We start from the raw sequence: 24134 nt of genomic DNA, 5'->3' as shown, positions 1-24134 counted from the left end.
GTCTGATTTTGTGGTTGGGGCCCCTCAGGGTCCGATTTCGTGACCTGGGCCCCTTAGGGTCTGATTTTGTGACTGGGGCCCCTCTAGGTTCGATTTTGTGGCCGGGGTCTCTCAGGGTCCGATTTTGTGGTTCGGGCCCCTCAGGGTCTGATTTTGTGGCCGGGCCCACTCAGGGTCCGATTTTGTGGGTGGGGCCCCTTAGGGTGTGATTTTGTGGGTTGAGCCCCCTGGGTCAATTTTGGTGGGCAGTGCCACTCAGTGTCCGATTTGGTGAGTGAGGCCCCTCAGTATTCAATTTGGTCAGCGGGGCCCCTCAGGGTCCGATTTTGTGGGTGGGGCCCCTCAGGGTCCTATTTTGTGGTTGGGACCTTTCAGAATCCGATTTAGTGGGCGGGGCCCCTCAGGGTACGATTTGGTGGGCGGGGCCCCTCGGGGTCCGATTTGGTGGGCGGGGCCCCTCGGGGTCCGATTTGGTGGGCGGGGCCCCTCGGGGTCCGATTTGGTGGGCGAGGCCCCTCAGGGTCTGATTTTGTGGGTGAGGCCCCTCAGGGTCCAATTTTGTGGCCGGGGCCCCTCAGGGTCTGATTTTGTGGGTGAGGCCCCTCAGGGTCTGATTTTGTGGCTGTGGCCCCTCAGGGTCTGATTTTGAGGGTGGGGTCCCTCAGGGTCTAATTTGGTGGGCGGGGCCCCTCAGGGTCTGATTTTGTGGGTGGGGCCCCTCAGGGTCTGATTTTGTGGGTGGGGCCCCTCAGGGTCCGATTTTGTGGCTGGGGCCCTTCAGGGTCCGATTTTGTGGCTGGGGCCCATCAGGGTCCGATTTTGTGACTGGGGCCCCACAGGGTCTGATTTTGTGGGTGGGGCCCCTCAGGGTCCGATTTTGTGGCTGGGGTCCCTCAGGGTCTGATTTTGTGGGTGAGGCCCCTCAGGGTCCAATTTTGTGGCCGGGGCCCCTTAGGGTCTGATTTTGACTGAGGCCCCTCTGGGTTCGATTTTGTGGCCGGGGTCTCTCAGGGTCCGATTTTGTGGGTGGGGCCCCTCAGCGACCGATTTTGAGGGTGGGGCCCCTCAGGGTCTAATTTGGTGGGCGGGGCCCCTCAGGGTCCGATTTTGTGGGTGGGGCCCCTCAGGGTCTGATTTTGTTGGTGGGGCTCCTCAGGTTCTGATTTTGTGGTTGGGGCCCCTCAGGTTCTGATTTTGTGGCTGGGGTCCCTCAGGGTCTGATTTTGTGGGTGGGGCCCCTCAGGGTCCGATTTTGTGACTGGGGCCCCTCAGGGTCTGATTTTGTGGTTGGGGCCCCTCAGGGTCCGATTTTGTGGCCGGGGTCTCTCAGGGTCCGATTTTGTGGCCGGGTCCCCTCAGGGTCTGGATTTGTGGGTGGGGCCCCTCAGGGTCCGATTTTGTGGGTGGGGCCCCTCAGAGTCCGATTTTGTGGCTGGGGCCCCTCAGGGTCTGATTTTGTGGCTGGGGCCCCTCAGGGTCTGATTTTAAGGGTGGGGCCCCTCAGGGTCTAATTTGGTGGGCGGGGCCCCTCAGGGTCTGATTTTGTGGTTGGGGCCCCTCAGGGTCCGATTTCGTGACCTGGGCCCCTTAGGGTCTGATTTTGTGACTGGGGCCCCTCTAGGTTCGATTTTGTGGCCGGGGTCTCTCAGGGTCCGATTTTGTGGTTGGGGCCCCTCAGGGTCTGATTTTGTGGCCGGGCCCACTCAGGGTCCAATTTTGTGGGTGGGGCCCCTTAGGGTGTGATTTTGTGGGTTGAGCCCCCTGGGTCCATTTTGGTGGGCGGTGCCCCTCATGGTCCGGTTTAGTGGGCGGGGCCCCTCATAGTCCGATTTGGTGGGCGGGGCCCCCTGGGACCGATTTGGTGGGCGGGGCCCCTCTGGGTCTGATTTGGTGGGCGGGGCCCTTCAGGGTCCGATTTGGTGGGCGGGGCACCTCTGGGTCCGATTTGGTGGGCGGGGCCCTTCAGGGTCTGATTTGGTGGGCGGGGTCAATCTGGGTCCGATTTGGTGGGCGGGGCTCCTCGGGGTCCGATTTGGTGGGCGGGGTCAATCTGGGTCCGATTTGGTGGGAGGGGCTCCTCAGGTTCCGATTTGGTGGGCGGGGCCCCTCAGGTTCCGATTTGGTGGGCGGGGCCCCTCAGGGTCCGATTTGATGGGCGGGGCCCCTCTGGGTCCGATTTGGTGGGCAGGGCCTCTCTGGGTCTGATTTGGTGGGTGGGGCCACTCTGGGTAAGATTTGGAGGCTGGGGTCGCTCAGACTCCAATTTGGAGGCCGGGGTCGTTGAGCTTCCGATTTGGAGGCCGAGGTCAAAGAGCCTCCGATTTCGAGGCAGGGGTCGATGAGCTTCCGATTTGGAGGCCGGGGTCGATGAGCCTCCGATTTGGAGGCCGGGGTGGCTCAGCCTCCGATTTGGAGGCCGGGGTGGCTCAGCCTCCGATTTGGAGGCCGGGGTGGCTCAGTCTCCGATTTGGAGGCCGGGGTGGCTCAGCCTCCGATTTGGAGGCCGGGGTGGATCAGCCTCCGATTTGGAGGCCGGGGTGGATCAGCCTCCGATTTGGAGGCTGGGGTCGCTCAGCCTCCGATTTGGAGGCCGGGGTCGCTCAGCCTCCGATTTGGAGGCCGGGGTCGCTCAGCCTCCGATTTGGAGGCCGGGGTCGCTCAGCCTCCGATTTGGAGGCCGGGGTGGCTCAGCCTCCGATTTGGAGGCCGGGGTCGATCAGCCTCTGATTTGGAGGCCGGGGTGGCTCAGCCTCCGATTTGGAGGCCGGGGTGGCTCAGCCTCCAATTTGGAGGCCGGGGTGGCTCAGCCTCCGATTTGGAGGCCGGGGTGGCTCAGCGTCCGATTTGGAGGCCGGGGTGGCTCAGCCTCCGATTTGGAGGCCGGGGTGGCTCAGACTCCGATTTGGAGGCCGGGGTGGCTCAGTCTCCGATTTGGTGTGTCGGCCCTTTAAGACTCATTTGGGTGCGCTGGGCCTTTAACAATCACTTTGGCGCATTGGCCCTTTAAGAGCTAGTTTGGCTCACTGGGCTTCTTCTAAATCCACTTTGGCGCACACATTCTCTCTCAGGGGCATGTGTCATGTGATGAAGCTAGATTTGCATTTGTGCTGTGAGTTTCGCTTTAAGAGCTGATATTATGTGGCAGAGGCTCTGTGCTGGGGTTCAAGTGAAGTTCGTAGGCGTTGGCATAGTAACTGGGTCTGCCTGCGCATATCAATGAGCTCAACTGTCATTTCAATCGCCTCAGGGCACGTTTTGCCATTTCCTATTGAAAAGCATTGGAGACAGTGCATTCCAATGACGGGAAAAAAAATTTTCAAACGCAAATTGCGCAAAAACTACAAATCCGATCGACACGAAAAATACTTAGCACACCTCTCATGGATGCTGGCTTCGAAACGACACCTCAACGGAGTCTGTGCGTGTAGCGGTTCGGGCCGCATTAATTGCGGAAATCAACTTAATAATAATAATAAGAAGAAGAACTAGATGTGTATTTCCTGAAGGAAGTACAGATAGTGGTTTGAAATGCTGCCCAGGCTGCCCCTTTAATAGAGACTTGCCTGCTGCACCTGCAAGACTTTCAACTCAGGATCCGTTTTAACTGTGGGTGCCTCTCAGGGGCCACTTTGGCCTCAGGGTCCGATTTTGTGGGTGGGGCCCTCAGGGCCCGATTTTGTGGGTGGGGCACCTCAGGGTCAGATTTGGTGGGTGGGGCCCCTCAGGGTCCGATTTGGTGGCTGGGTCCCCTCAGGGTCTGATTTGGAGGTTGGGGCCACTCAGGGTCCAATCCTGTGGCCGGGGCCCCTCAGGGTCCAATTTTGTGGGTGGGACCCCTCAGGGTCCGATTTTGTGGCCGGGGCCCCTCAGGGACCGATTTGGTGGGTGGGGCCCCTCAGGGTCCGATTTGGTGAGCGGGGCCCCTCGGGGTCCGATTTGGTGAGCAGGGCCCCTCGTGGTCCGATTTGGTGGGCGGGATCCCTCGGGGTCCGATTTGGTGGGCGGGGCCCCTCGGGGTCCGATTTGGTGGGCGGGGACCCTCGGGGTCCGATTTGGTGGGTGGGGCCCCTGGGGTCCGATTTTGTGGTTGGGGCCTTTCAGAATCCGATTTAATGAGCGGGGCCCCTCAGGGTCTGATTTGGTGGGCGGGGCCCCTCAGGGTCCGATTTGGTGGGCGGGGCCCCTCAGGGTCCGATTTGGTGGGCGGGGCCCCTCAGGGTCTGGATTTGTGGGTGGGGCCCCTCAGGGTCCGATTTTGTGGGTGGGGCCCCTCAGAGTTCGATTTTGTGGCTGGGGCCCCTCAGGGTCTGATTTTGTGGCTGGGGCCCCTCAGGGTCCGATTTTGAGGGTGGGGCCCCTCAGGGTCTAATTTGGTGGGCGGGGCCCCTCAGGGTCTGATTTTGTGGGTTGGGCCCCTCAGGGTCCGATTTTGAGAGTGGGGCCCCTCAGGGTCTAATTTGGTGGGCGGGGCCCCTCAGGGTCCGATTTTGTGGGTGGGGCCCCTCAGAGTCCGATTTTGTGGATGGGGCCCCTCAGAGTCCGATTTTGTGGATGGGGCCCCTCAGGGTCTGATTTTGTGGCTGGGCCCCTCAGGGTCCGATTTTGAGGGTGGGGCCCCTCAGGGTCTAATTTGGTGGGCGGGGCCCCTCAGGGTCTGATTTTGTGGGTTGGGCCCCTCAGGGTCTGATTTTGTGTCCAGGGCCCCTCAGGGTCCGATTTTGTGTCCGGGGCCCCTCAGGGTCCGATTTTGTGCCCGGTGCCTCTCAGGGTCCGATTTTGTGGTTGGGGCCCCTCAGGGTCCGATTTTGCGGCCGGTGCCTCTCAGGGTCCGATTTTGTGGTTGGGGCCCCTCAGGATCTGATTTAGTGGCCGGGGTCCCTCAGGGTCCGATTTTGTGGCCGGGGCCCCTGAGGGTCCAATTTTGTGGGTGGGGCCCCTCAGGGTCCGATTTTGTTGGTGGGGCCCCTCAGGATCCGATTTTGTGGTTGGGGCCCCTCAGGGTTCAATTTTGTAGGTGGGGTCCCTCAGGGTCCGATTTTGTGGCCAGGGACCCTCAGGGTCCGATTTTGTGGCCGGGGCCCCTCAGGGTCCAATTTGGTGGGCGGGGCCCCTCAGGGTCCCATTTGGTGGGCGGGGCCCCTCAGGGTCCCATTTGGTGGGTGGGGCCCCTCAGGGTCCCATTTGGTGGGCAGGGCCCCTCAGGATCCGATTTGGTGGGCGGGGCCACTTAGGGTCCGGTTTGGTGGACGGGGCCCTTCAGGGTCCTATTTGGTGGGCGGGGACACTGAGTCTGATTTTGTGGTTGGGGCCCCTCAGGGTCCGATTTTCTGGTTGGGGCCCCTCAGGGTCCGATTTTTGGGGCCGGGGCCCCTCAGGGTCCGATTTTGCGGGTGGAGCCCCTCAGGGTCCGATTTTGCGGGTGGGGCCCCTCAGGGTCCGATTTTGCGGGTGGGGCCCCTCAGGGTCTGATTTTGCGGGTGGGGCCCCTCAGGGTCCAATTTTGCGGGTGGGGCCCCTTAGGGTCCGATTTTGCGGCCGGGGCCCCTTAGGGTCCGATTTTGTGTTTGGGGCCCCATAGGTTCCGATTTTGTGGGTGGGGTCACTATTGGTCTGATTTGGTAGGCGGGGCCCCTCAGGGACTGATTTTCTGGCCGGGGCCCCTCAGGGACTGATTTTCTGGCCGGGGCCCCTCAGGGTCCGATTTTGTGGGTGGGGCCCCTCAGGGTCCGATTTTGTGGTTGGGACCCCTCAGGGTCCGATTTTGTGGCCGGGGCCCCTCAGGGTCCGATTTTGTAACCGGGGCCCCTCAGGGTCTGATTTTGTGACTGGGGCCCCTCAGGGTCTGGATTTTGAGGGTGGGGCCCCTCGGGGTCCGATTTGGTGGGTGGGGCCCCTGGGGTCCGATTTTGTGGTTGGGGCCTTTCAGAATCCGATTTAATGGGCGGGGCCCCTCAGGGTCCGATTTGGTGGGCGGGGCCCCTCAGGGTCCGATTTGGTGGGCGGGGCCCCTCAGGGTCTGGATTTGTGGGTGGGGCCCCTCAGGGTCCGATTTTGTGGGTGGGGCCCCTCAGAGTCCGATTTTGTGGCTGGGGCCCCTCAGGGTCTGATTTTGTGGCTGGGGCCCCTCAGGGTCCGATTTTGAGGGTGGGGCCCCTCAGGGTCTAATTTGGTGGGCGGGGCCCCTCAGGGTCTGATTTTGAGGGTTGGGCCCCTCAGGGTCCGATTTTGAGGGTGGGGCCCCTCAGGGTCTAATTTGGTGGGCGGGGCCCCTCAGGGTCTGATTTTGTGGGTGGGGCCCCTCAGGGTCCGATTTTGAGGGTGGGGCCCCTCAGGGTCTAATTTGGTGGGCGGGGCCCCTCAGGGTCTGATTTTGTGGGTTGGGCCCCTCAGGGTCCGATTTTGAGGGTGGGGCCCCTCAGGGTCTAATTTGGTGGGCGGGGCCCCTCAGGGTCTGGATTTGTGGGCGGGGCCCCTCAGGGTCCGATTTTGTGGGTGGGGCCCCTCAGAGTCCGATTTTGTGGATGGAGCCCCTCAGGGTCTGATTTTGTGGCTCGGGCCCCTCAGGGTCCGATTTTGAGGGTGGGGCCCCTCAGGGTCTAATTTGGTGGGCGGGGCCCCTCAGGGTCTGATTTTGTGGGTTGGGCCCCTCAGGGTCTGATTTTGTGGTCGGGGCCCCTCAGGGTCCGATTTTGTGTCCGGGGCCCCTCAGGGTCCGATTTTGTGGCCGGTGCCTCTCAGGGTCCGATTTTGTGGTTGGGGCCCCTCAGGGTCCGATTTTGCAGCCGGAGCCTCTCAAGGTCCAATTTTGTGGTTGGGGCCCCTCAGGATCTGATTTAGTGGCCGGGGTCCCTCAGGGTCCGATTTTGTGGCCGGGGACCCTGAGGGTCCAATTTTGTGGGTGGGGCCCCTCAGGGTCCGATTTTGTGGGTGGGGCCCCTCAGGATCCGATTTTGTGGTTGGGGCCCCTCAGGGTTCAATTTTGTAGGTGGGGTCCCTCAGGGTCCGATTTTGTGGCCGGGGACCCTCAGGGTCCGATTTTGTGGCCGGGGCCCCTCAGGGTCCAATTTGGTGGGCGGGGCCCCTCATGGTCCGATTTGGTGGGCGGGGCCACTTAGGGTCCGGTTTGGTGGACGGGGCCCTTCAGGGTCCAATTTGGTGGGCGGGGACACTGAGTCTGATTTTGTTGGTTGGGCCCTGCAGTGTCCGATTTTGTGGCCGGGGCCCCTCAGGTCCAATTTTGTGTCCGGGGCCCCTCAGGGTCCGACTTTGTAGCCGGTGTCTCTCAGGGTCCGATTTTGTGGTTGGGGCCCCTCAGGGTCCGATTTTTGGGGCCGGGGCCCCTAAGGGTCCGATTTTGCGGGTGGAGCCCCTCAGGGTCCGATTTTGCTGGTGGGGCCCCTCAGGGTCCGATTTTTGGGGCCGGGGCCCCTCAGGGTCCGATTTTGCGGGTCGGGCCCCTCAGGGTCCGATTTTGTGGTTGGGACCCTTCAGGGTCCGATTTTGTGGCCGGGCCCCCTCAGGGTCCGATTTTGTGGCCGGGGCCCCTCAGGGTCTGATTTTGTGACTGGGTCCCCTCAGGGTCCGATTTTGTGACTGGGGCCCATCAGGGTCCGATTTTGTGGCCGAGGCCCCTTAGGGCCCAATTTTGTGGGTGGGGCCCCTCTGGGTCCGATTTTGTGGCCGGGGCACCTCAGGGTCCGATTTTGTGGGTGGGGCCCCTTAGGGTCCGATTTGGTGGACGGGGCCACTCAGGGTCCGATTTGGTGGGTGGGGCCCCTCAGTGTTCAATTTGGTCAGCGGGGCCCCTCAGGGTCTGATTTTGTGGGTGGGGCCCCTCAGGGTCCTATTTTGTGGTTGGGACCTTTCAGAATCCGATTTAGTGGGCGGGACCCCTCAGGGTCCGATTTGGTGGGCGGGGCCCCTCGGGGTCCGATTTGGTGGGCGGGGCCCCTCGGGGTCCGATTTGGTGGGCGGGGCCCCTCGGGGTCCGATTTGGTTGGCGGGGCCCCTCGGGGTCCAATTTGGTGTGCGAGGCCCCTCAGGGTCTGATTTTGTGGCTGATGCCCCTCAGGGTCCAATTTTGTGGCCGGGGCCCCTCAGGGTCTGATTTTGTGGGTGAGGCCCCTCAGGGTCTGATTTTGTGGCTGTGGCCCCTCAGGGTCTGATTTTGAGGGTGGGGCCCCTCAGGGTCTAATTTGGTGGGCGGGGCCCCTCAGGGTCTGATTTTGTGGGTGGGGCCCCTCAGGGTCTGATTTTGTGGGTGGGGCCCCTCAGGGTCCGATTTTGTGGCTGGGGCCCTTCAGGGTCCGATTTTGTGGCTGGGGCCCATCAGGGTCCGATTTTGTGACTGGGGCCCCACAGGGTCTGATTTTGTGGGTGGGGCCCCTCAGGGTCCGATTTTGTGGCTGGGGTCCCTCAGGGTCTGATTTTTGTGGGTGAGGCCCCTCTGGGTCCAATTTTGTGGCCGGGGCCCCTTAGGGTCTGATTTTGACTGAGGCCCCTCTGGGTTCGATTTTGTGGCCGGGGTCTCTCAGGGTCCGATTTTGTGGGTGGGGCCCCTCAGCGACCGATTTTGAGGGTGGGGCCCCTCAGGGCCTAATTTGGTGGGCGGGGCCCCTCAGGGTCCGATTTTGTGGGTGGGGCCCCTCAGGGTCTGATTTTGTGGGTGGGGCCCCTCAGGTTCTGATTTTGTGGTTGGGGCCCCTCAGGTTCTGATTTTGTGGCTGGGGTCCCTCAGGGTCTGATTTTGTGGGTGGGGCCCCTCAGGGTCCGATTTTGTGACTGGGGCCCCTCAGGGTCTGATTTTGTGGTTGGGGCCCCTCAGGGTCCGATTTTGTGGCCGGGGTCTCTCAGGGTCCGATTTTGTGGCCGGGTCCCCTCAGGGTCTGGATTTGTGGGTGGGGCCCCTCAGGGTCCGATTTTGTGGGTGGGGCCCCTCAGAGTCCGATTTTGTGGCTGGGGCCCCTCAGGGTCTGATTTTGTGGCTGGGGCCCCTCAGGGTCTGATTTTAAGGGTGGGGCCCCTCAGGGCCTAATTTGGTGGGCGGGGCCCCTCAGGGTCCGATTTTGTGGGTGGGGCCCCTCAGGGTCTGATTTTGTGGGTGGGGCCCCTCAGGTTCTGATTTTGTGGTTGGGGCCCCTCAGGTTCTGATTTTGTGGCTGGGGTCCCTCAGGGTCTGATTTTGTGGGTGGGGCCCCTCAGGGTCCGATTTTGTGACTGGGGCCCCTCAGGGTCTGATTTTGTGGTTGGGGCCCCTCAGGGTCCGATTTTGTGGCCGGGGTCTCTCAGGGTCCGATTTTGTGGCCGGGTCCCCTCAGGGTCTGGATTTGTGGGTGGGGCCCCTCAGGGTCCGATTTTGTGGGTGGGGCCCCTCAGAGTCCGATTTTGTGGCTGGGGCCCCTCAGGGTCTGATTTTGTGGCTGGGGCCCCTCAGGGTCTGATTTTAAGGGTGGGGCCCCTCAGGGTCTAATTTGGTGGGCGGGGCCCCTCAGGGTCTGATTTTGTGGTTGGGGTCCCTCAGGGTCCGTTTTCGTGACCTGGGCCCCTTAGGGTCTGATTTTGTGACTGGGGCCCCTCTAGGTTCGATTTTGTGGCCGGGGTCTCTCAGGGTCCGATTTTGTGGTTGGGGCCCCTCAGGGTCTGATTTTGTGGCCGGGCCCACTCAGGGTCCGATTTTGTGGGTGGGGCCCCTTAGGGTCTGATTTTGTGGGTTGAGCCCCCTGGGTCCATTTTGGTGGGCGGTGCCCCTCATGGTCCTATTTAGTGGGCGGTGCCCCTCATGGTCTGATTTGGTGGGCGGGGCCCCTCATGGTCCGATTTGGTGGGCGGGGCCCCCTGGGACCGATTTGGTGGGCGGGGCCCCTCTGGGTCCGATTTGGTGGGCGGGGCCTTTCAGGGTCCGATTTGGTGGGCGGGGCACCTCTGGGTCCGATTTGGTGGGCGGGGCCCTTCAGGGTCTGATTTGGTGGGCGGGGTCAATCTGGGTCCGATTTGGTGGGCGGGGCTCCTCAGGGTTCCATTTGGTGGGCGGGGTCAATCTGGGTCCGATTTGGTGGGAGGGGCTCCTCAGGTTCCGATTTGGTGGGCGGGGCCCCTCAGGTTCCGATTTGGTGGGCTGGGCCCCTCAGGGTCTGATTTGATGGGCGGGGCCCCTCTGGGTCCGATTTGATCGGCGGGGCCCTTCAGGGTTCGATTTGGTGGGCGGGGTCACTCTGGGTCCGATTTGGTGGGCGGGGCTTCTCAGGGTCTGATTTGGTGGGCGGGGCTCCTCAGGGTCCGATTTGGTGGACGGGGCCCTTCAGGGTCCGATTTGGTGGGCGGGGCCACTCGGAGTCTGATTTGGTGGGCGGGGCCCCTCAGGATCCGATTTGGTGGGCTGTGCTACTCTGGGTCTGATTTTTTGAGCGGGGCCACACTGGGTCCGATTTGGAGGCCAGGGTGGCTCAACCTCCGATTTGGAGGCCGGGGTGGTTCAGCCTCCGATTTGGAGGCCGGGGTGGCTCAGCCTCCGATTTGGAGGCCGGGGTCACTCAGCTTTCGATTTGGCGCGCCGGCCCTTTAAGACTCATTTCGGTGCTCTGGCCCTTTAAGAATCACTGTGGCACGTCGGCCCTTTAAGAGCCAGGGTGGCTCACTGGGTTTCTAAATCCACTTTCTCGCACATTCTATCTCAGGGGCATTTGTCATGTGATGAAGCTAGATTTGCATTTGTGCTGTGGGTTTCACTTTAAGAGCTGATATTATGTGGCAGAATCTCTGTCCTTGGGATGTCATGTGAAGTTCGTAGGCGTTGGCATAGTAACTGGGTCTACCTGCGCATATCAATGAGCTCAACTGCCATTTCAATCGCCTCAGGGCACGTTTTGCCATTACCCATTGAAAAGCATTGGAGCCAGTGCATTCCAATGACGGGAAAAAAAATTTTCAAACGCAAATTGCACAAAAACTACAAATCCGATCGACACGAAAAATACTTAGCACACCTCTCGTGGACGCTGGCTTCGAAACAACACCTCAACGGCGTCTGTGCGTGTAGCGGTTCGGGCTGTATTAATTGCGGAAATCAACTTAATAATAATAAGAAGAAGAATAAGTTAGCAGCGTTCGGATTACAATATAGTGGTTTTTTCAAACCACTATAACTAGATGTGTATTTCCTGAAGGAAGTACAGATAGTGGTTTGAAATGGTGCCCGGGCTGCCCCTTTAAGAGAGACTTGCCTGCTGCCCCTGCAAGACTTTCAACTCAGGATCCGTTTTAACTGTGAGTGCCTCTCAGAGGCCACTTTGGCCTCAGGGTCTGATTTGGTGGGTGGGGCCCCTCAGGATCCGATTCCTTGGCCTGGGCGCCTCAGGGCTTGAATTGTTGGCGGGGATCTCTCAGGCTCCGATTTTGTGGGTGTGGCCCCTCAGGGTCTGATTTTGTGGGTGGGGCCCCTCAGGTTCCAATTTTGTGAGTGGGGCCCTCAGGGTCCAATTTTGTGGCCGGGGCCCCTCAGGGTCTGATTTTGTGGCCGGATCCCCACAGGGTCCGATTTTCTGGCGTGGCCCCTCAGGGTCCGATTATGTGGGTTGGGCCCCTCAGGGTCTGATTTTGTGGCCGGGGCCCCTCAGGGTCCGATTTTGTGACCGGGGCCCCTCAGGGTCCGATTTTGTGGCCAGGGCCCCTCAGGGTCTGATTTTGTGGTTGGGACCAATCAGGGTCTGATTTTGTGGTTGGGGCCCCTCAGGGTCAGATTTTGTGGGTTGGGCCCCTTAGGGTCTGATTTTGTGGGCGGAGACCCTCTGGGTCCGATTTGGTGGGTGGGGCCACTCTGGGTCCGATTTGGTTGGCGGGACCACTCTGGGTCCGATTTAGTGGGCGGGGCCCCACAGGGTCCAATTTGGTTGGCGGGGCCCCTCAGAGTCCGGTTTGGTGGGCAGGGCCTCTCTGGGTCCGATTTGGTGGGCGGGGCCCCTCAGGGTCCGATTTCGTCGGCGGGGCCCCTCAGGGTCCGATTTGGTGGGCAGGGCCCATCAGGGTCCGATTTGGTGGGCGGGGCCCCTCAGGGTCCGATTTGGTGGGCGGGGCCACTCTGGGTCTGATTTGGTGGGCGGGGCCACTCTGGGTCCGATTTGGTGGGCAGGGCACTTCAGGGTCCGATTTGGTGGGCGGGGACACTGAGTCTGATTTTGTGGCTGGGGCCCCTCAGGGTCCGATTTTGTGTCCGGGGCCCCTCAGAGTCCGATTTTGTGGCCGGTGCCTCTCAGGGTCCGATTTTGTGGTTGGGTCCCCTCAGGGTCCAATTTTGTGTCCGGAGCCTCTCACGGTCCGATTTTGTGGTTGGTGCCCCTCAGCATCCGATTTTGTGGCCGGGGCCCCTCAGGGTCCGATTTTGTGGCCGGGGCCCCTCAGGGTCCAATTTTGTGAGTGGGGCCCCTCAGGGTCCAGTTTTTTGGCCGGGGCCCCTCAGGGTCCAATTTTGTGGGTGGGGCCCCTCAGGGTCCAATTTTGTGGGTGGGGCCCCTCAGGGACCAATTTTGTGGGTGGGGCCCCTCAGGGTCCGATTTTGTGGTTGGGGCCCCTCAGGGTTCGATTTTGTGGTTGGGGCCCCTCAGGATCCAATTTTGTGACCGGGGCCCTCAGGGTCTGATTTTGTGGATGGGGCCCCTCAGGGTCCGATATTGTGGTTGGGGCCCCTCAGGATCCGATTTTGTGGGTGGGGCCCCTCAGGATCCGATTTTGTGGTTGGGGCCCCTCAGGGTTCAATTTTGTAGGCGGGGCCCCTCAGGGTCCGATTTTGTGACCGAGGCCCCTCAGGGTCCGATTTTGTGGCCGGGGCCCGTGAGGGTCCGATTTTGTGGCCGGGGCCCCTCAGGGTCCGATTTTGTGGTTCGGGCCCCTCAGGGTCCGATTTTGTGGGTGGGGCCCCTCAGGGTCCGATTTTGTGAGTGGGGCCCCTCAGGGTCCGTTGTTGTGGCCGGGGCCCCTCAGGGTCTGATTTTGTGGCCGGATCCCCTCAGGGTCCGATTTTGTGGGTGGGGCCCCTCAGGATCCGATTTTGTGGGTGGGGCCCCTCAGGATCCGATTTTGTGGTTGGGGCCCCTCAGGGTTCAATTTTGTAGGCGGGGCCCCTCAGGGTCCGATTTGGTGGCCGAGGCCCCTCAGGGTCTGATTTTGTGGCCGGGGCCCGTGAGGGTCCGATTTTGTGGCTGGGGCCCCTCAGGGTCCGATTTTGTGGTTCGGGCCCCTCAGGGTCCGATTTTGTGGGTGGGGCCCCTCAGGGTCCGATTTTGTGAGTGGGGCCCCTCAGGGTCCGTTGTTGTGGCCGGGGCCCCTCAGGGTCTGATTTTGTGGCCGGATCCCATCAGGGTCCAATTTTGTGGGTGGGGCCCCTCAGGGTCCAATTTGGTGGGTGGGGCCACTCTGGGTCTGATTTGGTGGGCGGTGCCACTCTGGGTCCGATTTGGTGGGCGGGGCCACTCTGGGTCCAATTTGGAGGCCGGGGTGGCTCATCCTCCGATTTGGAGCCTTGGGTCACTCAGCTTTCGATTTGGCGCGCCGGCCCTTTAAGACTCATTTTGGTGCGCCGGCTCCTTAAGAATCACTTTGGCGCGTTGGCCCTTTAAGAGCCAGGGTGGCTCACTGGGCTTCTAAATCCACTTTGGCGCACACATTCTCTCTCAGGGGCATGCTTCATGTGATGAAGCTAGATTTGCATTTGTGCTGTGGGTTTTGCTTTAAGAGCTGATATTATGTGGCAGAAGCTCTCTCCTGGGGTTGTCATGTGACGTTCGTAGGCGTTGGCATAGTAACTGGGTCTGCCTGCGCATATCAATGAGCTCAACTGCCATTTCAATCGCCTCAGGGCACGTTTTGCCATTACCCATTGAAAAGCATTGGAGACAGTGCATTCCAATGACGGGAAAAAAAATTTTCAAACGCAAATTGCGCAAAAACTACAAATCCGATCGACACGAAAAATACTTAGCACACCTCTCATGGATGCTGGCTTCGAAACGACACCTCAACGGCGTCTGTGCGTGTAGCGGTTCGGGCCGCATTAATTGCGGAAATCAACTTAATAATAAGAAGAAGAATAAGTTAGCAGCGTTCGGATTACAATATAGTGGTTTTTTCAAACCACTATAACTAGATGTGTATTTCCTGAAGGAAGTACAGATAGTGGTTTGAAATGGTGCCTGGGCTGCCCCTTTAAGAGAGACTTGCCTGCTGCCCCTGCAAGACTTTCAACTCAGGATCCGTTTTAACTGTGAGTGCCTCTCAGAGGCCACTTTGGCCTCAGGGTCTGATTTGGTGGGTGGGGCCCCTCAGGATCCGATTACTTGGCCTGGGTGGCTCAGGGCTTGAATTGTTGGCGGGGATCTCTCAGGCTTCGATTTTGTGGGTGTGGCCCCTCAGGTTCCGATTTTGTGTGGGGCCCCTCAGGGTCCGATTTTGTGGCTGGGGCCCCTCAGGGTCCGATTTTGTGGTTGGGACCAATCAGGGTCCGATTTTGTGGTTGGGGCCCCTCAGGGTCAGATTTTGTGGGTGGGGCACCTTAGGGTCTGATTTTGTGGGCGGAGACCCTCTGGGTCCTATTTGGTGGGCGGGACCACTCTGGGTCCGATTTGGTTGGCGGGACCACTCTGGGTCCGATTTGGTTGGCGGGACCACTCTGGGTCCGATTTGGTGGGTGGGGCCTCTCAGGGTCCGATTTGGTGGGCGGGGCCACTCTGGGTCCGATTTGGTTGGCGGGACCACTCTGGGTCCGATTTAGTGGGTGGGGCCCCACAGGGTCCGATTTGGTGGGCGGGGCCCCTCAAAGTCTGGTTTGGTGGGCAGGGCCTCTCTGGGTCCGATTTGGTGGGTGGGGCCACTCTGGGTAAGATTTGGAGGCTGGGGTCGCTCAGCCTCCGATTTGGAGGCCAGGGTCGATGAGCTTCCGATTTGGAGGCCGGGGTCAAAGAGGCTCAGCCTCCGATTTGGGAGGCCGGGGTGGCTCAGCCTCCGATTTGGAGGCTGGGGTGGCTCAGCCTCCGATTTGGAGGCCGGGGTGACTCAGCCTCCGATTTGGAGGCCGGGGTGGCTCAGCCTCCGATTTGGAGGCCGGGGTGGCTCAGCCTCCGATTTGGGAGGCTGGGGTCAAAGAGCCTCCGATTTGGAGGCCGGGGTGGCTCAGCCTCCGATTTGGAGGCCGGGGTGGCTCAGCCTCCGATTTGGGAGGCCGGGGTGGCTCAGCCTCCGATTTGGGAGGCTGGGGTCAAAGAGCCTCCGATTTGGAGGCCGGGGTGGCTCAGCCTCCGATTTGGAGGCCGGGGTGGCTCAGCCTCCGATTTGGGAGGCCGGGGTGGCTCAGCCTCCGATTTGGGAGGCCGGGGTGGCTCAGCCTCCGATTTGGAGGCCGGGGTGGCTCAGCCTCCGATTTGGGAGGCCGGGGTGGCTCAGCCTCCGATTTGGGAGGCCGGGGTGGCTCAGCCTCCGATTTGGAGGCCGGGGTGGCTCAGCCTCCGATTTGGGAGGCCGGGGTCAAAGAGCCTCCGATTTCGAGGCCGGGGTGGCTCAGCCTCCGATTTGGAGGCCGGGGTGGCTCAGCCTCCGATTTGGAGGCCGGGGTGGCTCAGCCTCCGATTTGGAGGCCGGGGTGACACAGCCTCCGATTTGGAGGCCGGGGTGGCTCAGCCTCCGATTTGGAGGCCGGGGTGGCTCAGCCTCCGATTTGGGAGGCCGGGGTCAAAGAGCCTCCGATTTGGAGGCCGGGGTGGCTCAGCCTCCGATTTGGAGGCCGGGGTGGCTCAGCCTCCGATTTGGAGGCCGGGGTGGCTCAGCCTCCGATTTGGAGGCCGGGGTGGCTCAGCCTCCGATTTGGAGGCCGGGGTGGCTCAGCCTCCGATTTGGAGGCCGGGGTGGCTCAGCCTCCGATTTGGGAGGCCGGGGTCAAAGAGCCTCCGATTTGGAGGTCGGGGTGGCTCAGCCTCCGATTTGGAGGCCGGGGTGGCTCAGCCTCCGATTTGGAGGCCGGGGTGACTCAGCCTCCGATTTGGAGGCCGGGGTGGCTCAGCCTCCGATTTGGAGGCCGGGGTGACTCAGCCTCCGATTTGGAGGCCGGGGTGGCTCAGCCTCCGATTTGGAGGCCGGGGTGGCTCAGCCTCCGATTTGGGAGGCCGGGGTGGCTCAGCCTCCGATTTGGGAGGCCGGGGTGGTTCAGCCTCCGATTTGGAGGCCGGGGTGGCTCAGCCTCCGATTTGGAGGCCGGGGTGGCTCAGCCTCCGATTTGGAGGCCGCGGTGGCTCAGCCTCCGATTTGGGAGGCCGGGGTCAAAGAGCCTCCGATTTGGAGGCTGGGGTGGCTCAGCCTCCGATTTGGAGGCCGGGGTGGCTCAGCCTCCGATTTGGAGGCCGGGGTGGCTCAGCCTCCGATTTGGGAGGCTGGGGTCAAAGAGCCTCCGATTTGGGAGGCCGGGGTGGCTCAGCCTCCGATTTGGAGGCCAGGGTGGCTCAGCCTCCGATTTGGAGGCCGGGGTGGCTCAGCCTCCGATTTGGAGGCCGGGGTGGCTCAGCCTCCGATTTGGGAGGCCGGGGTCAAAGAGCCTCCGATTTGGAGGCCGGGGTGGCTCAGCCTCCGATTTGGAGGCCGGGGTGGCTCAGCCTCCGATTTGGAGGCCGGGGTGGCTCAGCCTCCGATTTGGAGGCCGGGGTGACACAGCCTCCGATTTGGAGGCCGGGGTGGCTCAGCCTCCGATTTGGAGGCCGGGGTGACACAGCCTCCGATTTGGAGGCCGGGGTGGCTCAGCCTCCGATTTGGAGGCCGGGGTGGCTCAGCCTCCGATTTGGGAGGCCGGGGTCAAAGAGCCTCCGATTTCGTGGCCGTGGTGGCTCAGCCTCCGATTTGGAGGCCGGGGTGGCTCAGCCTCCGATTTGGAGGCCGGGGTGGCTCAGCCTCCGATTTGGGAGGCCGGGGTGGCTCAGCCTCCGATTTGGGAGGCCGGGGTGGCTCAGCCTCCGATTTGAAGGCCGGGGTGGCTCAGCCTCCGATTTGGAGGCCGGGGTGGCTCAGCCTCCGATTTGGGAGGCCGGGGTCAAAGAGCCTCCGATTTGGAGGCCGGGGTGGCTCAGCCTCCGATTTGGAGGCCGGGGTGGCTCAGCCTCCGATTTGGAGGCCGGGGTGGCTCAGCCTCCGATTTGGAGGCCGGGGTGGCTCAGCCTCCGATTTGGAGGCCGGGATGACTCAGCCTCCGATTTGGAGGCCGGGGTGGCTCAGCCTCCGATTTGGAGGCCGGGGTGGCTCAGCCTCCGATTTGGGAGGCCGGGGTCAAAGAGCCTCCGATTTGGAGGTCGGGGTGGCTCAGCCTCCGATTTGGAGGCCGGGGTGACTCAGCCTCCGATTTGGAGGCCGGCGTGGCTCAGCCTCCGATTTGGAGGCCGGGGTGGCTCAGCCTCCGATTTGGAGGCCGGGGTGGCTCAGCCTCCGATTTGGAGGCCGGGGAGGCTCAGCCTCCGATTTGGAGGCCGGGGTGGCTCAGCCTCCGATTTGGGAGGCCGGGGTCAAAGAGCCTCCGATTTGGAGGTCGGGGTGGCTCAGCCTCCGATTTGGAGGCCGTGGTGGCTCAGCCTCCGATTTGGAGGCCGGGGTGACTCAGCCTCCGATTTGGAGGCCGGGGTGACTCAGCCTCCGATTTGGAGGCCGGGGTGGCTCAGCCTCCGATTTGGAGGCCGGGGTCGATCAGCCTCCGATTTGGAGGCCGGGGGGGGTCGATCAGCCTCCCATTTGAAGCCTGTGGTCATCAGCTTTCGATTTGGCGTGTCGGCCCTTTAAGACTCATTTCGGTGCGCCGGCCCTTTAACAATCACTTTGGCGCGTCGGCCCTTTAACAATCACTTTGGCGCGTCGGCCCTTTAAGAGCTAGTTTGGCTCACTGGGCTTCTTCTAAATCCACTTTGGAGCACATTCTCTCTCAGGGGCATGTGTCATGTGATGAAGCTAGATTTGCATTAGTGCTGTGGGTTTCGCTTTAAGAGCTGATATTATGTGGCAGAAGTTCTGTCCTCGGGGCGTCATGTGACGTTTGTAGGCGTTGGCATAGTAACTGGGTCTGCCTGCGCATATCAATGAGCTTAACTGCTATTTCAATCGCCTCAGGGCACGTTTTGCCATTTCCCATTGAAAAGCATTGGAGACAGTGCATTCCAATGACGGGAAAAAAAATTTTCAAACGCAAGTTGCTCAAAAACTACAAATCCGATCGACACGAAAAATACTTAGCACACCTCTCATGGACGCTGGCTTCGAAACGACACCTCAACGGAGTCTGTGCGTGTAGCGGTTCGGGCCGCATTAATTGCGGAAATCAACTTAATAATAATAAGAAGAAGAAGAATAAGTTAGCAGCGTTCGGATTACAATATAGTGGTTTTTTCAAACCACTATAATAATGTTAGGACCTTGCCAATGACTTCAAGATAGCTGGGACCTCAGTCCTAAACATTACTGTTAGTAACACACTACGTCGTCATAGATTAAAATCCTGCAGGGCAGATAAGGTCCCCCTTTTCAGGACAGCGCTTGTCCAGGCCCATTTGAAGTTCGCCAATAACCGTCTGGACGATCTAGAGGAGGCATGGGAGAATGTCATGTGGTCAGATAAGACCAAAATATAACTTTTTTGTATCAATTCCACTCACTGTCTTTGGAGTAAGAGGAAGGATGAGTACAACCCTTAAAATACCATTCCAACTGTGAATCATGGTGGGGGAAACATCATACTTTGTTGGTGCTTTTCTGCAAAGAGGACAGGACAACTTCACCATATTGAACGGAGGATGGATGGGGTCATGAATTGCAAGATTTTTGCCAACAACTTCCTTCCCCAAGTAAGATGCCTGGTCTTCCACCATGACAATCACCCAAAACTCATAACCAGGGCAACTAAGGACTGGCTGTGTAAGAAGCATTTCAAGATCTTGGAGTAGCCTAGCCAATCTCCAGACCTGAACCCAATAGAAAATCTTTGGAGGGAGCTGAAACTCAATGTTGCCAGCGGCAGCCTCGAAGCCTGAAAGATCTAGAGAAGATCTGTAGGGATGATTAGGCCAAAATCCCTGCTAAAGTGTCTGCAAACTTTGTCAAGAACTACAGGAAATGTCTGACCTGTGTAATTGCAAACAATTCCAAATATTAAGTTCTGTTTTTCTATTGTATCAAATAAATATTTCATGCAATAAAATGCAAATTAATTATGTAAAAATCATTCAATATGATTTTCTGGATTTTTTTCTAAGATTCTGTCACACAGTTGAAGTGTTCCCAAGGAAAAAAATAATAACCTCTCCATTCTTTGTAGGTTGGAAAATTTGCAAAATACGCAGGGTATCAAATTCTTATTTTCCCAACTGTACGTACCACAGTGCAATACATGTACAGTGGGGAAAAAAAGTATTTAGTCAGTCAGCAATAGTGCAAGTTCCACCACTTAAAAAGATGAGAGGTGTCTGTAATTTACATCATAGGTAGACCTCAACTATGGGAGACAAACTGAGAAAAAAAAATCCAGAAAATCACATTGTCTGTTTTTTTTTCATTTTATTTGCATATTATGGTGGAAAATAAGTATTTGGTCAGAAACAAAATTTCATCTCAATACTTTGTGATATATACTTTGTTGGCAATGACAGAGGTCAAACGTTTTCTGTAAGTCTTCACAAGGTTGCCACACACTGTTGTTGGTATGTTGGTCCATTCCTCCATGCAGATCTCCTCTAGAGCAGTGATGTTTTTGGCTTTTCGCTTGGCAACACAGACTTTCAACTCCCTCCAAAGGTTTTCTATAGGGTTGAGATCTGGAGACTGGCTAGGCCACTCCAGGACCTTGAAATGCTTCTTACGAAGCCACTCCTTCGTTGCCCTGGCGGTGTGCTTTGGATCATTGTCATGTTGAAAGACCCAGCCACGTTTCATCTTCAATGCTCTTGCTGATGGAAGGAGGTTTGCACTCAAAATCTCACGATACATGGCCCCATTCATTCTTTCATGTACCCGGATCAGTCGTCCTGGCCCCTTTGCAGAGAAACAGCCCCAAAGCATGATGTTTCCACCACCATGCTTTACAGTAGGTATTGTGTTTGATGGATGCAACTCAGTATTCTTTTTCCTCCAAACACGACAAGTTGTGTTTCTACCAAACAGTTCCAGTTTGGTTTCATCAGACCATAGGACATTCTCCCAAAACTCCTCTGGATCATCCAAATGCTCTCTAGCAAACTTCAGACGGGCCCGGACATGTACAGGCTTAAGCAGTGGGACACGTCTGGCACTGCAGGATCTGAGTCCATGGTGGCGTAGTGTGTTACTTATGGTAGGCCTTGTTACATTGGTCCCAGCTCTCTGCAGTTCATTCACTAGGTCCCCCCGTGTGGTTCTGGGATTTTTGCTCACCGTTCTTGTGATCATTCTGACCCCACGGGGTGGGATTTTGCGTGGAGCACCAGATCGAGGGAGGTTATCAGTGGTCTTGTATGTCTTCCATTTTCTAATTATTGCTCCCACAGTTGATTTCTTCACTCCAAGCTGGTTGGCTATTGCAGATTCAGTCTTCCCAGCCTGGTGCAGGGCTACAATTTTGTTTCTGGTGTCCTTTGACAGCTCTTTGGTCTTCACCATAGTGGAGTTTGGAGTCAGACTGTTTAAGGGTGTGCACAGGTGTCTTTTTATACTGATAACAAGTTTAAACAGGTGCCATTACTACAGGTAATGAGTGGAGGAAAGAGGAGACTCTTAAAGAAGAAGTTACAGGTCTGTGAGAGCCAGAAATCTTGATTGCTTGTTTCTGACCAAATACTTATTTTCCACCATAATATGCAAATAAAATGAAAAAAAAACAGACAATGTGATTTTCTGCTTTTTTTTTCTCAGTTTGTCCCCCATAGTTGAGGTCTACCTATGATGTAAATTACAGACGCCTCTCATCTTTTTAAGTGGTGGAACTTGCACTATTGCTGACTGACTAAATACTTTTTTTCCCCACTGTATTTCTCCTGGTTTAAAAAAGTTGGGATTTCTATGTACGTCACTGATCCTTTATCTATCCTTTTCCTATTCAGTCTGAGCATTTCTATCACTACACCATGTAGTTAGATTGCTTTAGGGTATTATAGCACAGCCCACGCTGCCAGGCTAGACACCATTAGCATGCTCATTGAATGTCCAGCATGTGTCAAGGCATCTAAGGTGTTTGACAGAGGAAGGGAACCACTGTCATTCTCATCAATGAATAGCCATGTCACCTGAGGGCTTAACACAAGCCTTTATGTCAATCATTTATATCCCACATTTAGAGCCTATTCCAGAGCATTATGTAAATGATGAAGCAATTCCTACTTCAAATCTCCTAGCGGAGATAAAACAAAATGAAGTTTAATAAAGATTTAAAAAGCATGTTTAAAAAACAGATATGTTCACTATTGGTGCACTCTATTTCACTTGCAGCACAATTTACCATGCTATTTTTACCAAATAGTAAACATGCAAAATGCAAACACAGTGGCAGAATTGCTATTTGCTTCACACCCGCCTCGCCAAAAATTTCTGAAAACTAAATACGGTAAGATATATGTACACCGACAAACTGACATTGAAAAATATACCTCGTCTTACAAAATAAGCCTTAATACTGATACATTGATGGAAAAAGTTAAAAACTAACAGCTCTTGGAATGCGAGAATGAAAAAACAGTTGATTTGTCCTTTAAGTGTAAAATGAAAATATACAGAATATGTGAAGCAACAATAAATTTACTTACATTAGGAGAAAAGTGGAGAGATAGATCTATGCTGCGCTGCCGAAGACACCAATGGCTAAATCGGTGTAAACGGTGGAAGTATCCAGGAGGTAAGAATAGTAGATAGTGGTATTTTATTGTCAATGCATTTCGAAGGTCACATATTCTCCACGTTTCTCCTACTGGACATCCCTTCTTATATCTGCAGCAGCCGGTTTTTCTGAGCTCATACAGTGTTGTGGCTTAAACAACCCATCCAGGTGAGCAATTTCTGACACTACTTTTTTCATTACTACCGGGTAAGTCCCTATATTGTGCTATTATTTTCCAGTGGTTCCTTTGTAAATGTACTTAAATAGTACATTTTATTCTGATTATGTACATAATATTTATGCAACAGCAAATTAAATAAAAATACATTCAGTAATATATTCATTATGACACTCTTAAATGTTTTTTACTCACCAGAAAACGTCATGAAAAAGGAAACAAATACTTTTTTTCAGCATAAGTTTTAAAACTTAAAAAAAAAACTATAAATGGTCCATATGGTCCTCAGTGTAAGTCCACATAATATATATTTTTTGATTACAGTCCTACCATAAATGTCCATATATAACTTTACCAAGGCAAAAAAAGCATAGATGAATTACGCTACTTACATGAACTCTTTGTTTTCACAATGTATATTTGCACTTCCAAAGTTAACAACAGTTGAACTTTGCCTGGTAATACTTTACTCTTGCTTGGGGAGCAAAGGCTGTGTATTAGTAAAAAAAAAATATTGCTCTAATGAATGTTTTGTATTCACAAACCATAATTTAGACAATTATGTACAGTATAGTTTATATAGATACAGTATGTATAGATAGATAGATAGATACTGTATATAGAGTATCTTTCATTGCTCATATTATAGGTTGAAACCTGAAGAATTGTGTGGAGCATATCAATACATTCATGTACCAAAGTGTCCAAGTGCACAACCAGAAATTAATATCAGGCTACCAGATACACGCTTAAAGAGACCGTGAGAAGATCAACACAATAAGCAAATTTCTGTAATAGAATATATAGAGATTGAGAGTAGAAATTTGACCTTTGTACAATGTACAAAGGTTTCCAAAAATTAACCCAATCGGTCTGTATCATACACGCTGAAAGACGCCATGATGGGGACATAAAAATACACTTTGTAGTTATTACAAGAGGTATATAAAACATCATAATTTTCTCTTTGTTTAATAAATTGCGTATCTTTATCTAACAGTTTTGTGACTGGCGCAAAGCCTGCAGAGATACAGAAACGTGACAATTTACCTCTAATTTTTGTAAGTCTGCTGTTGCAGTGTGTAATAAAGCTGAAAACTTTAAAAAAATTGCCACACATTGCTACATATTTTGAATTTGTACATAACACCTCTGTGAGTGTACTTGGCAATAATAAAGCCAGGAATTTTTTTTTCATAAGCATAAAGCACACAATATGAGAAAGTGATGTTAAGGGACATGAATGTGGTGGTGCCCACCAAAGCCATGTTACAGATCAGAAGCTAGATCTCATTCTAGCTTCCTGTCAAAATGTGATCAGCGCGCTACATCACTGGAGAACCATTTTTTAAAAACATACCCTGGCTTGCATGACCTACTTGCCAAGGTTACGACATGTCAGCACACATTTCCGAAATTCATCTTAGGCTTTCGTCAGACTAGCTTTGCTGCAGCACAGCTTTAATTTGCCTCATCATCGACTGATTTGTGACCTGCCTACATGCTGTAATTTTACCTTTCGTAATAATAATACATAATAATTTTATTTCTATAGTGCCAACATATTCTGCAGCACTTTACTTTTAAGAGGGGACTTGTACAGACAATAAAAGACTTTACAGAATAACAATAATCACATAAACAGTAGATACCAAAAGGAATGAGGGGAGACACAAGCTTACAATCTATGAGGAATTAGGGGAGACACAAAAGGTGGATGGTAACATTTGATTTCTTTGTTCTGACCAGCCATAATGTAATAGATTGGGTGTTAATGTAATGCTGCATGAACCGGTTGCCAACCAGTATGTGTAAAAGTAAAGACACATATTGCTATTAAATGCATAAAGCGTGTGAGAACATGATAAAAGGATTCTGGTTACGAAGAAAATTTTGAATGGGTAATAGTTAGAGTTGAGCGAAACGGGTCGAACAATTTCAAAAGTCGCCGACTTTTGGCAAAGTCGGGTTTCATGAAACGAAACCCGACCCTAGGATGAGGTCGGCCACGAGGTCGACGACTTAAGCGCCAAAGTCGCGTTTCAAAAGTTCGCTCTTTTTCAGCCAATCAGGATCCACGGACACTGTGGGCAATGTGATGACATAGGCAGG

General features: G+C 55.9%; 1 protein-coding gene across 1 annotated transcript in view; it reads right to left on the bottom strand.

Moving 5' to 3' along the window:
• Positions 1-22366, bottom strand: part of LOC141088734 (pulmonary surfactant-associated protein D-like) — a 117535-nt gene extending 95169 nt beyond the window's left edge. The window contains exon 1 of the mRNA XM_073574915.1: positions 21774-22366. The gene's annotated coding sequence lies outside the window, so the exon portion shown is untranslated. The remainder of the gene's footprint in view (positions 1-21773) is intronic.
• Positions 22367-24134: the final 1768 nt, after the last annotated feature.

The sequence above is a fragment of the Dendrobates tinctorius genome, unplaced genomic scaffold (assembly GCF_039654945.1).
Source record: "Dendrobates tinctorius isolate UK_male_01 unplaced genomic scaffold, ASM3965494v1 ptg000040l, whole genome shotgun sequence".
NCBI classification, from domain to species: Eukaryota; Metazoa; Chordata; class Amphibia; order Anura; family Dendrobatidae; genus Dendrobates; species Dendrobates tinctorius.
This window is presented reverse-complemented; position numbering and strand designations above follow the sequence as displayed.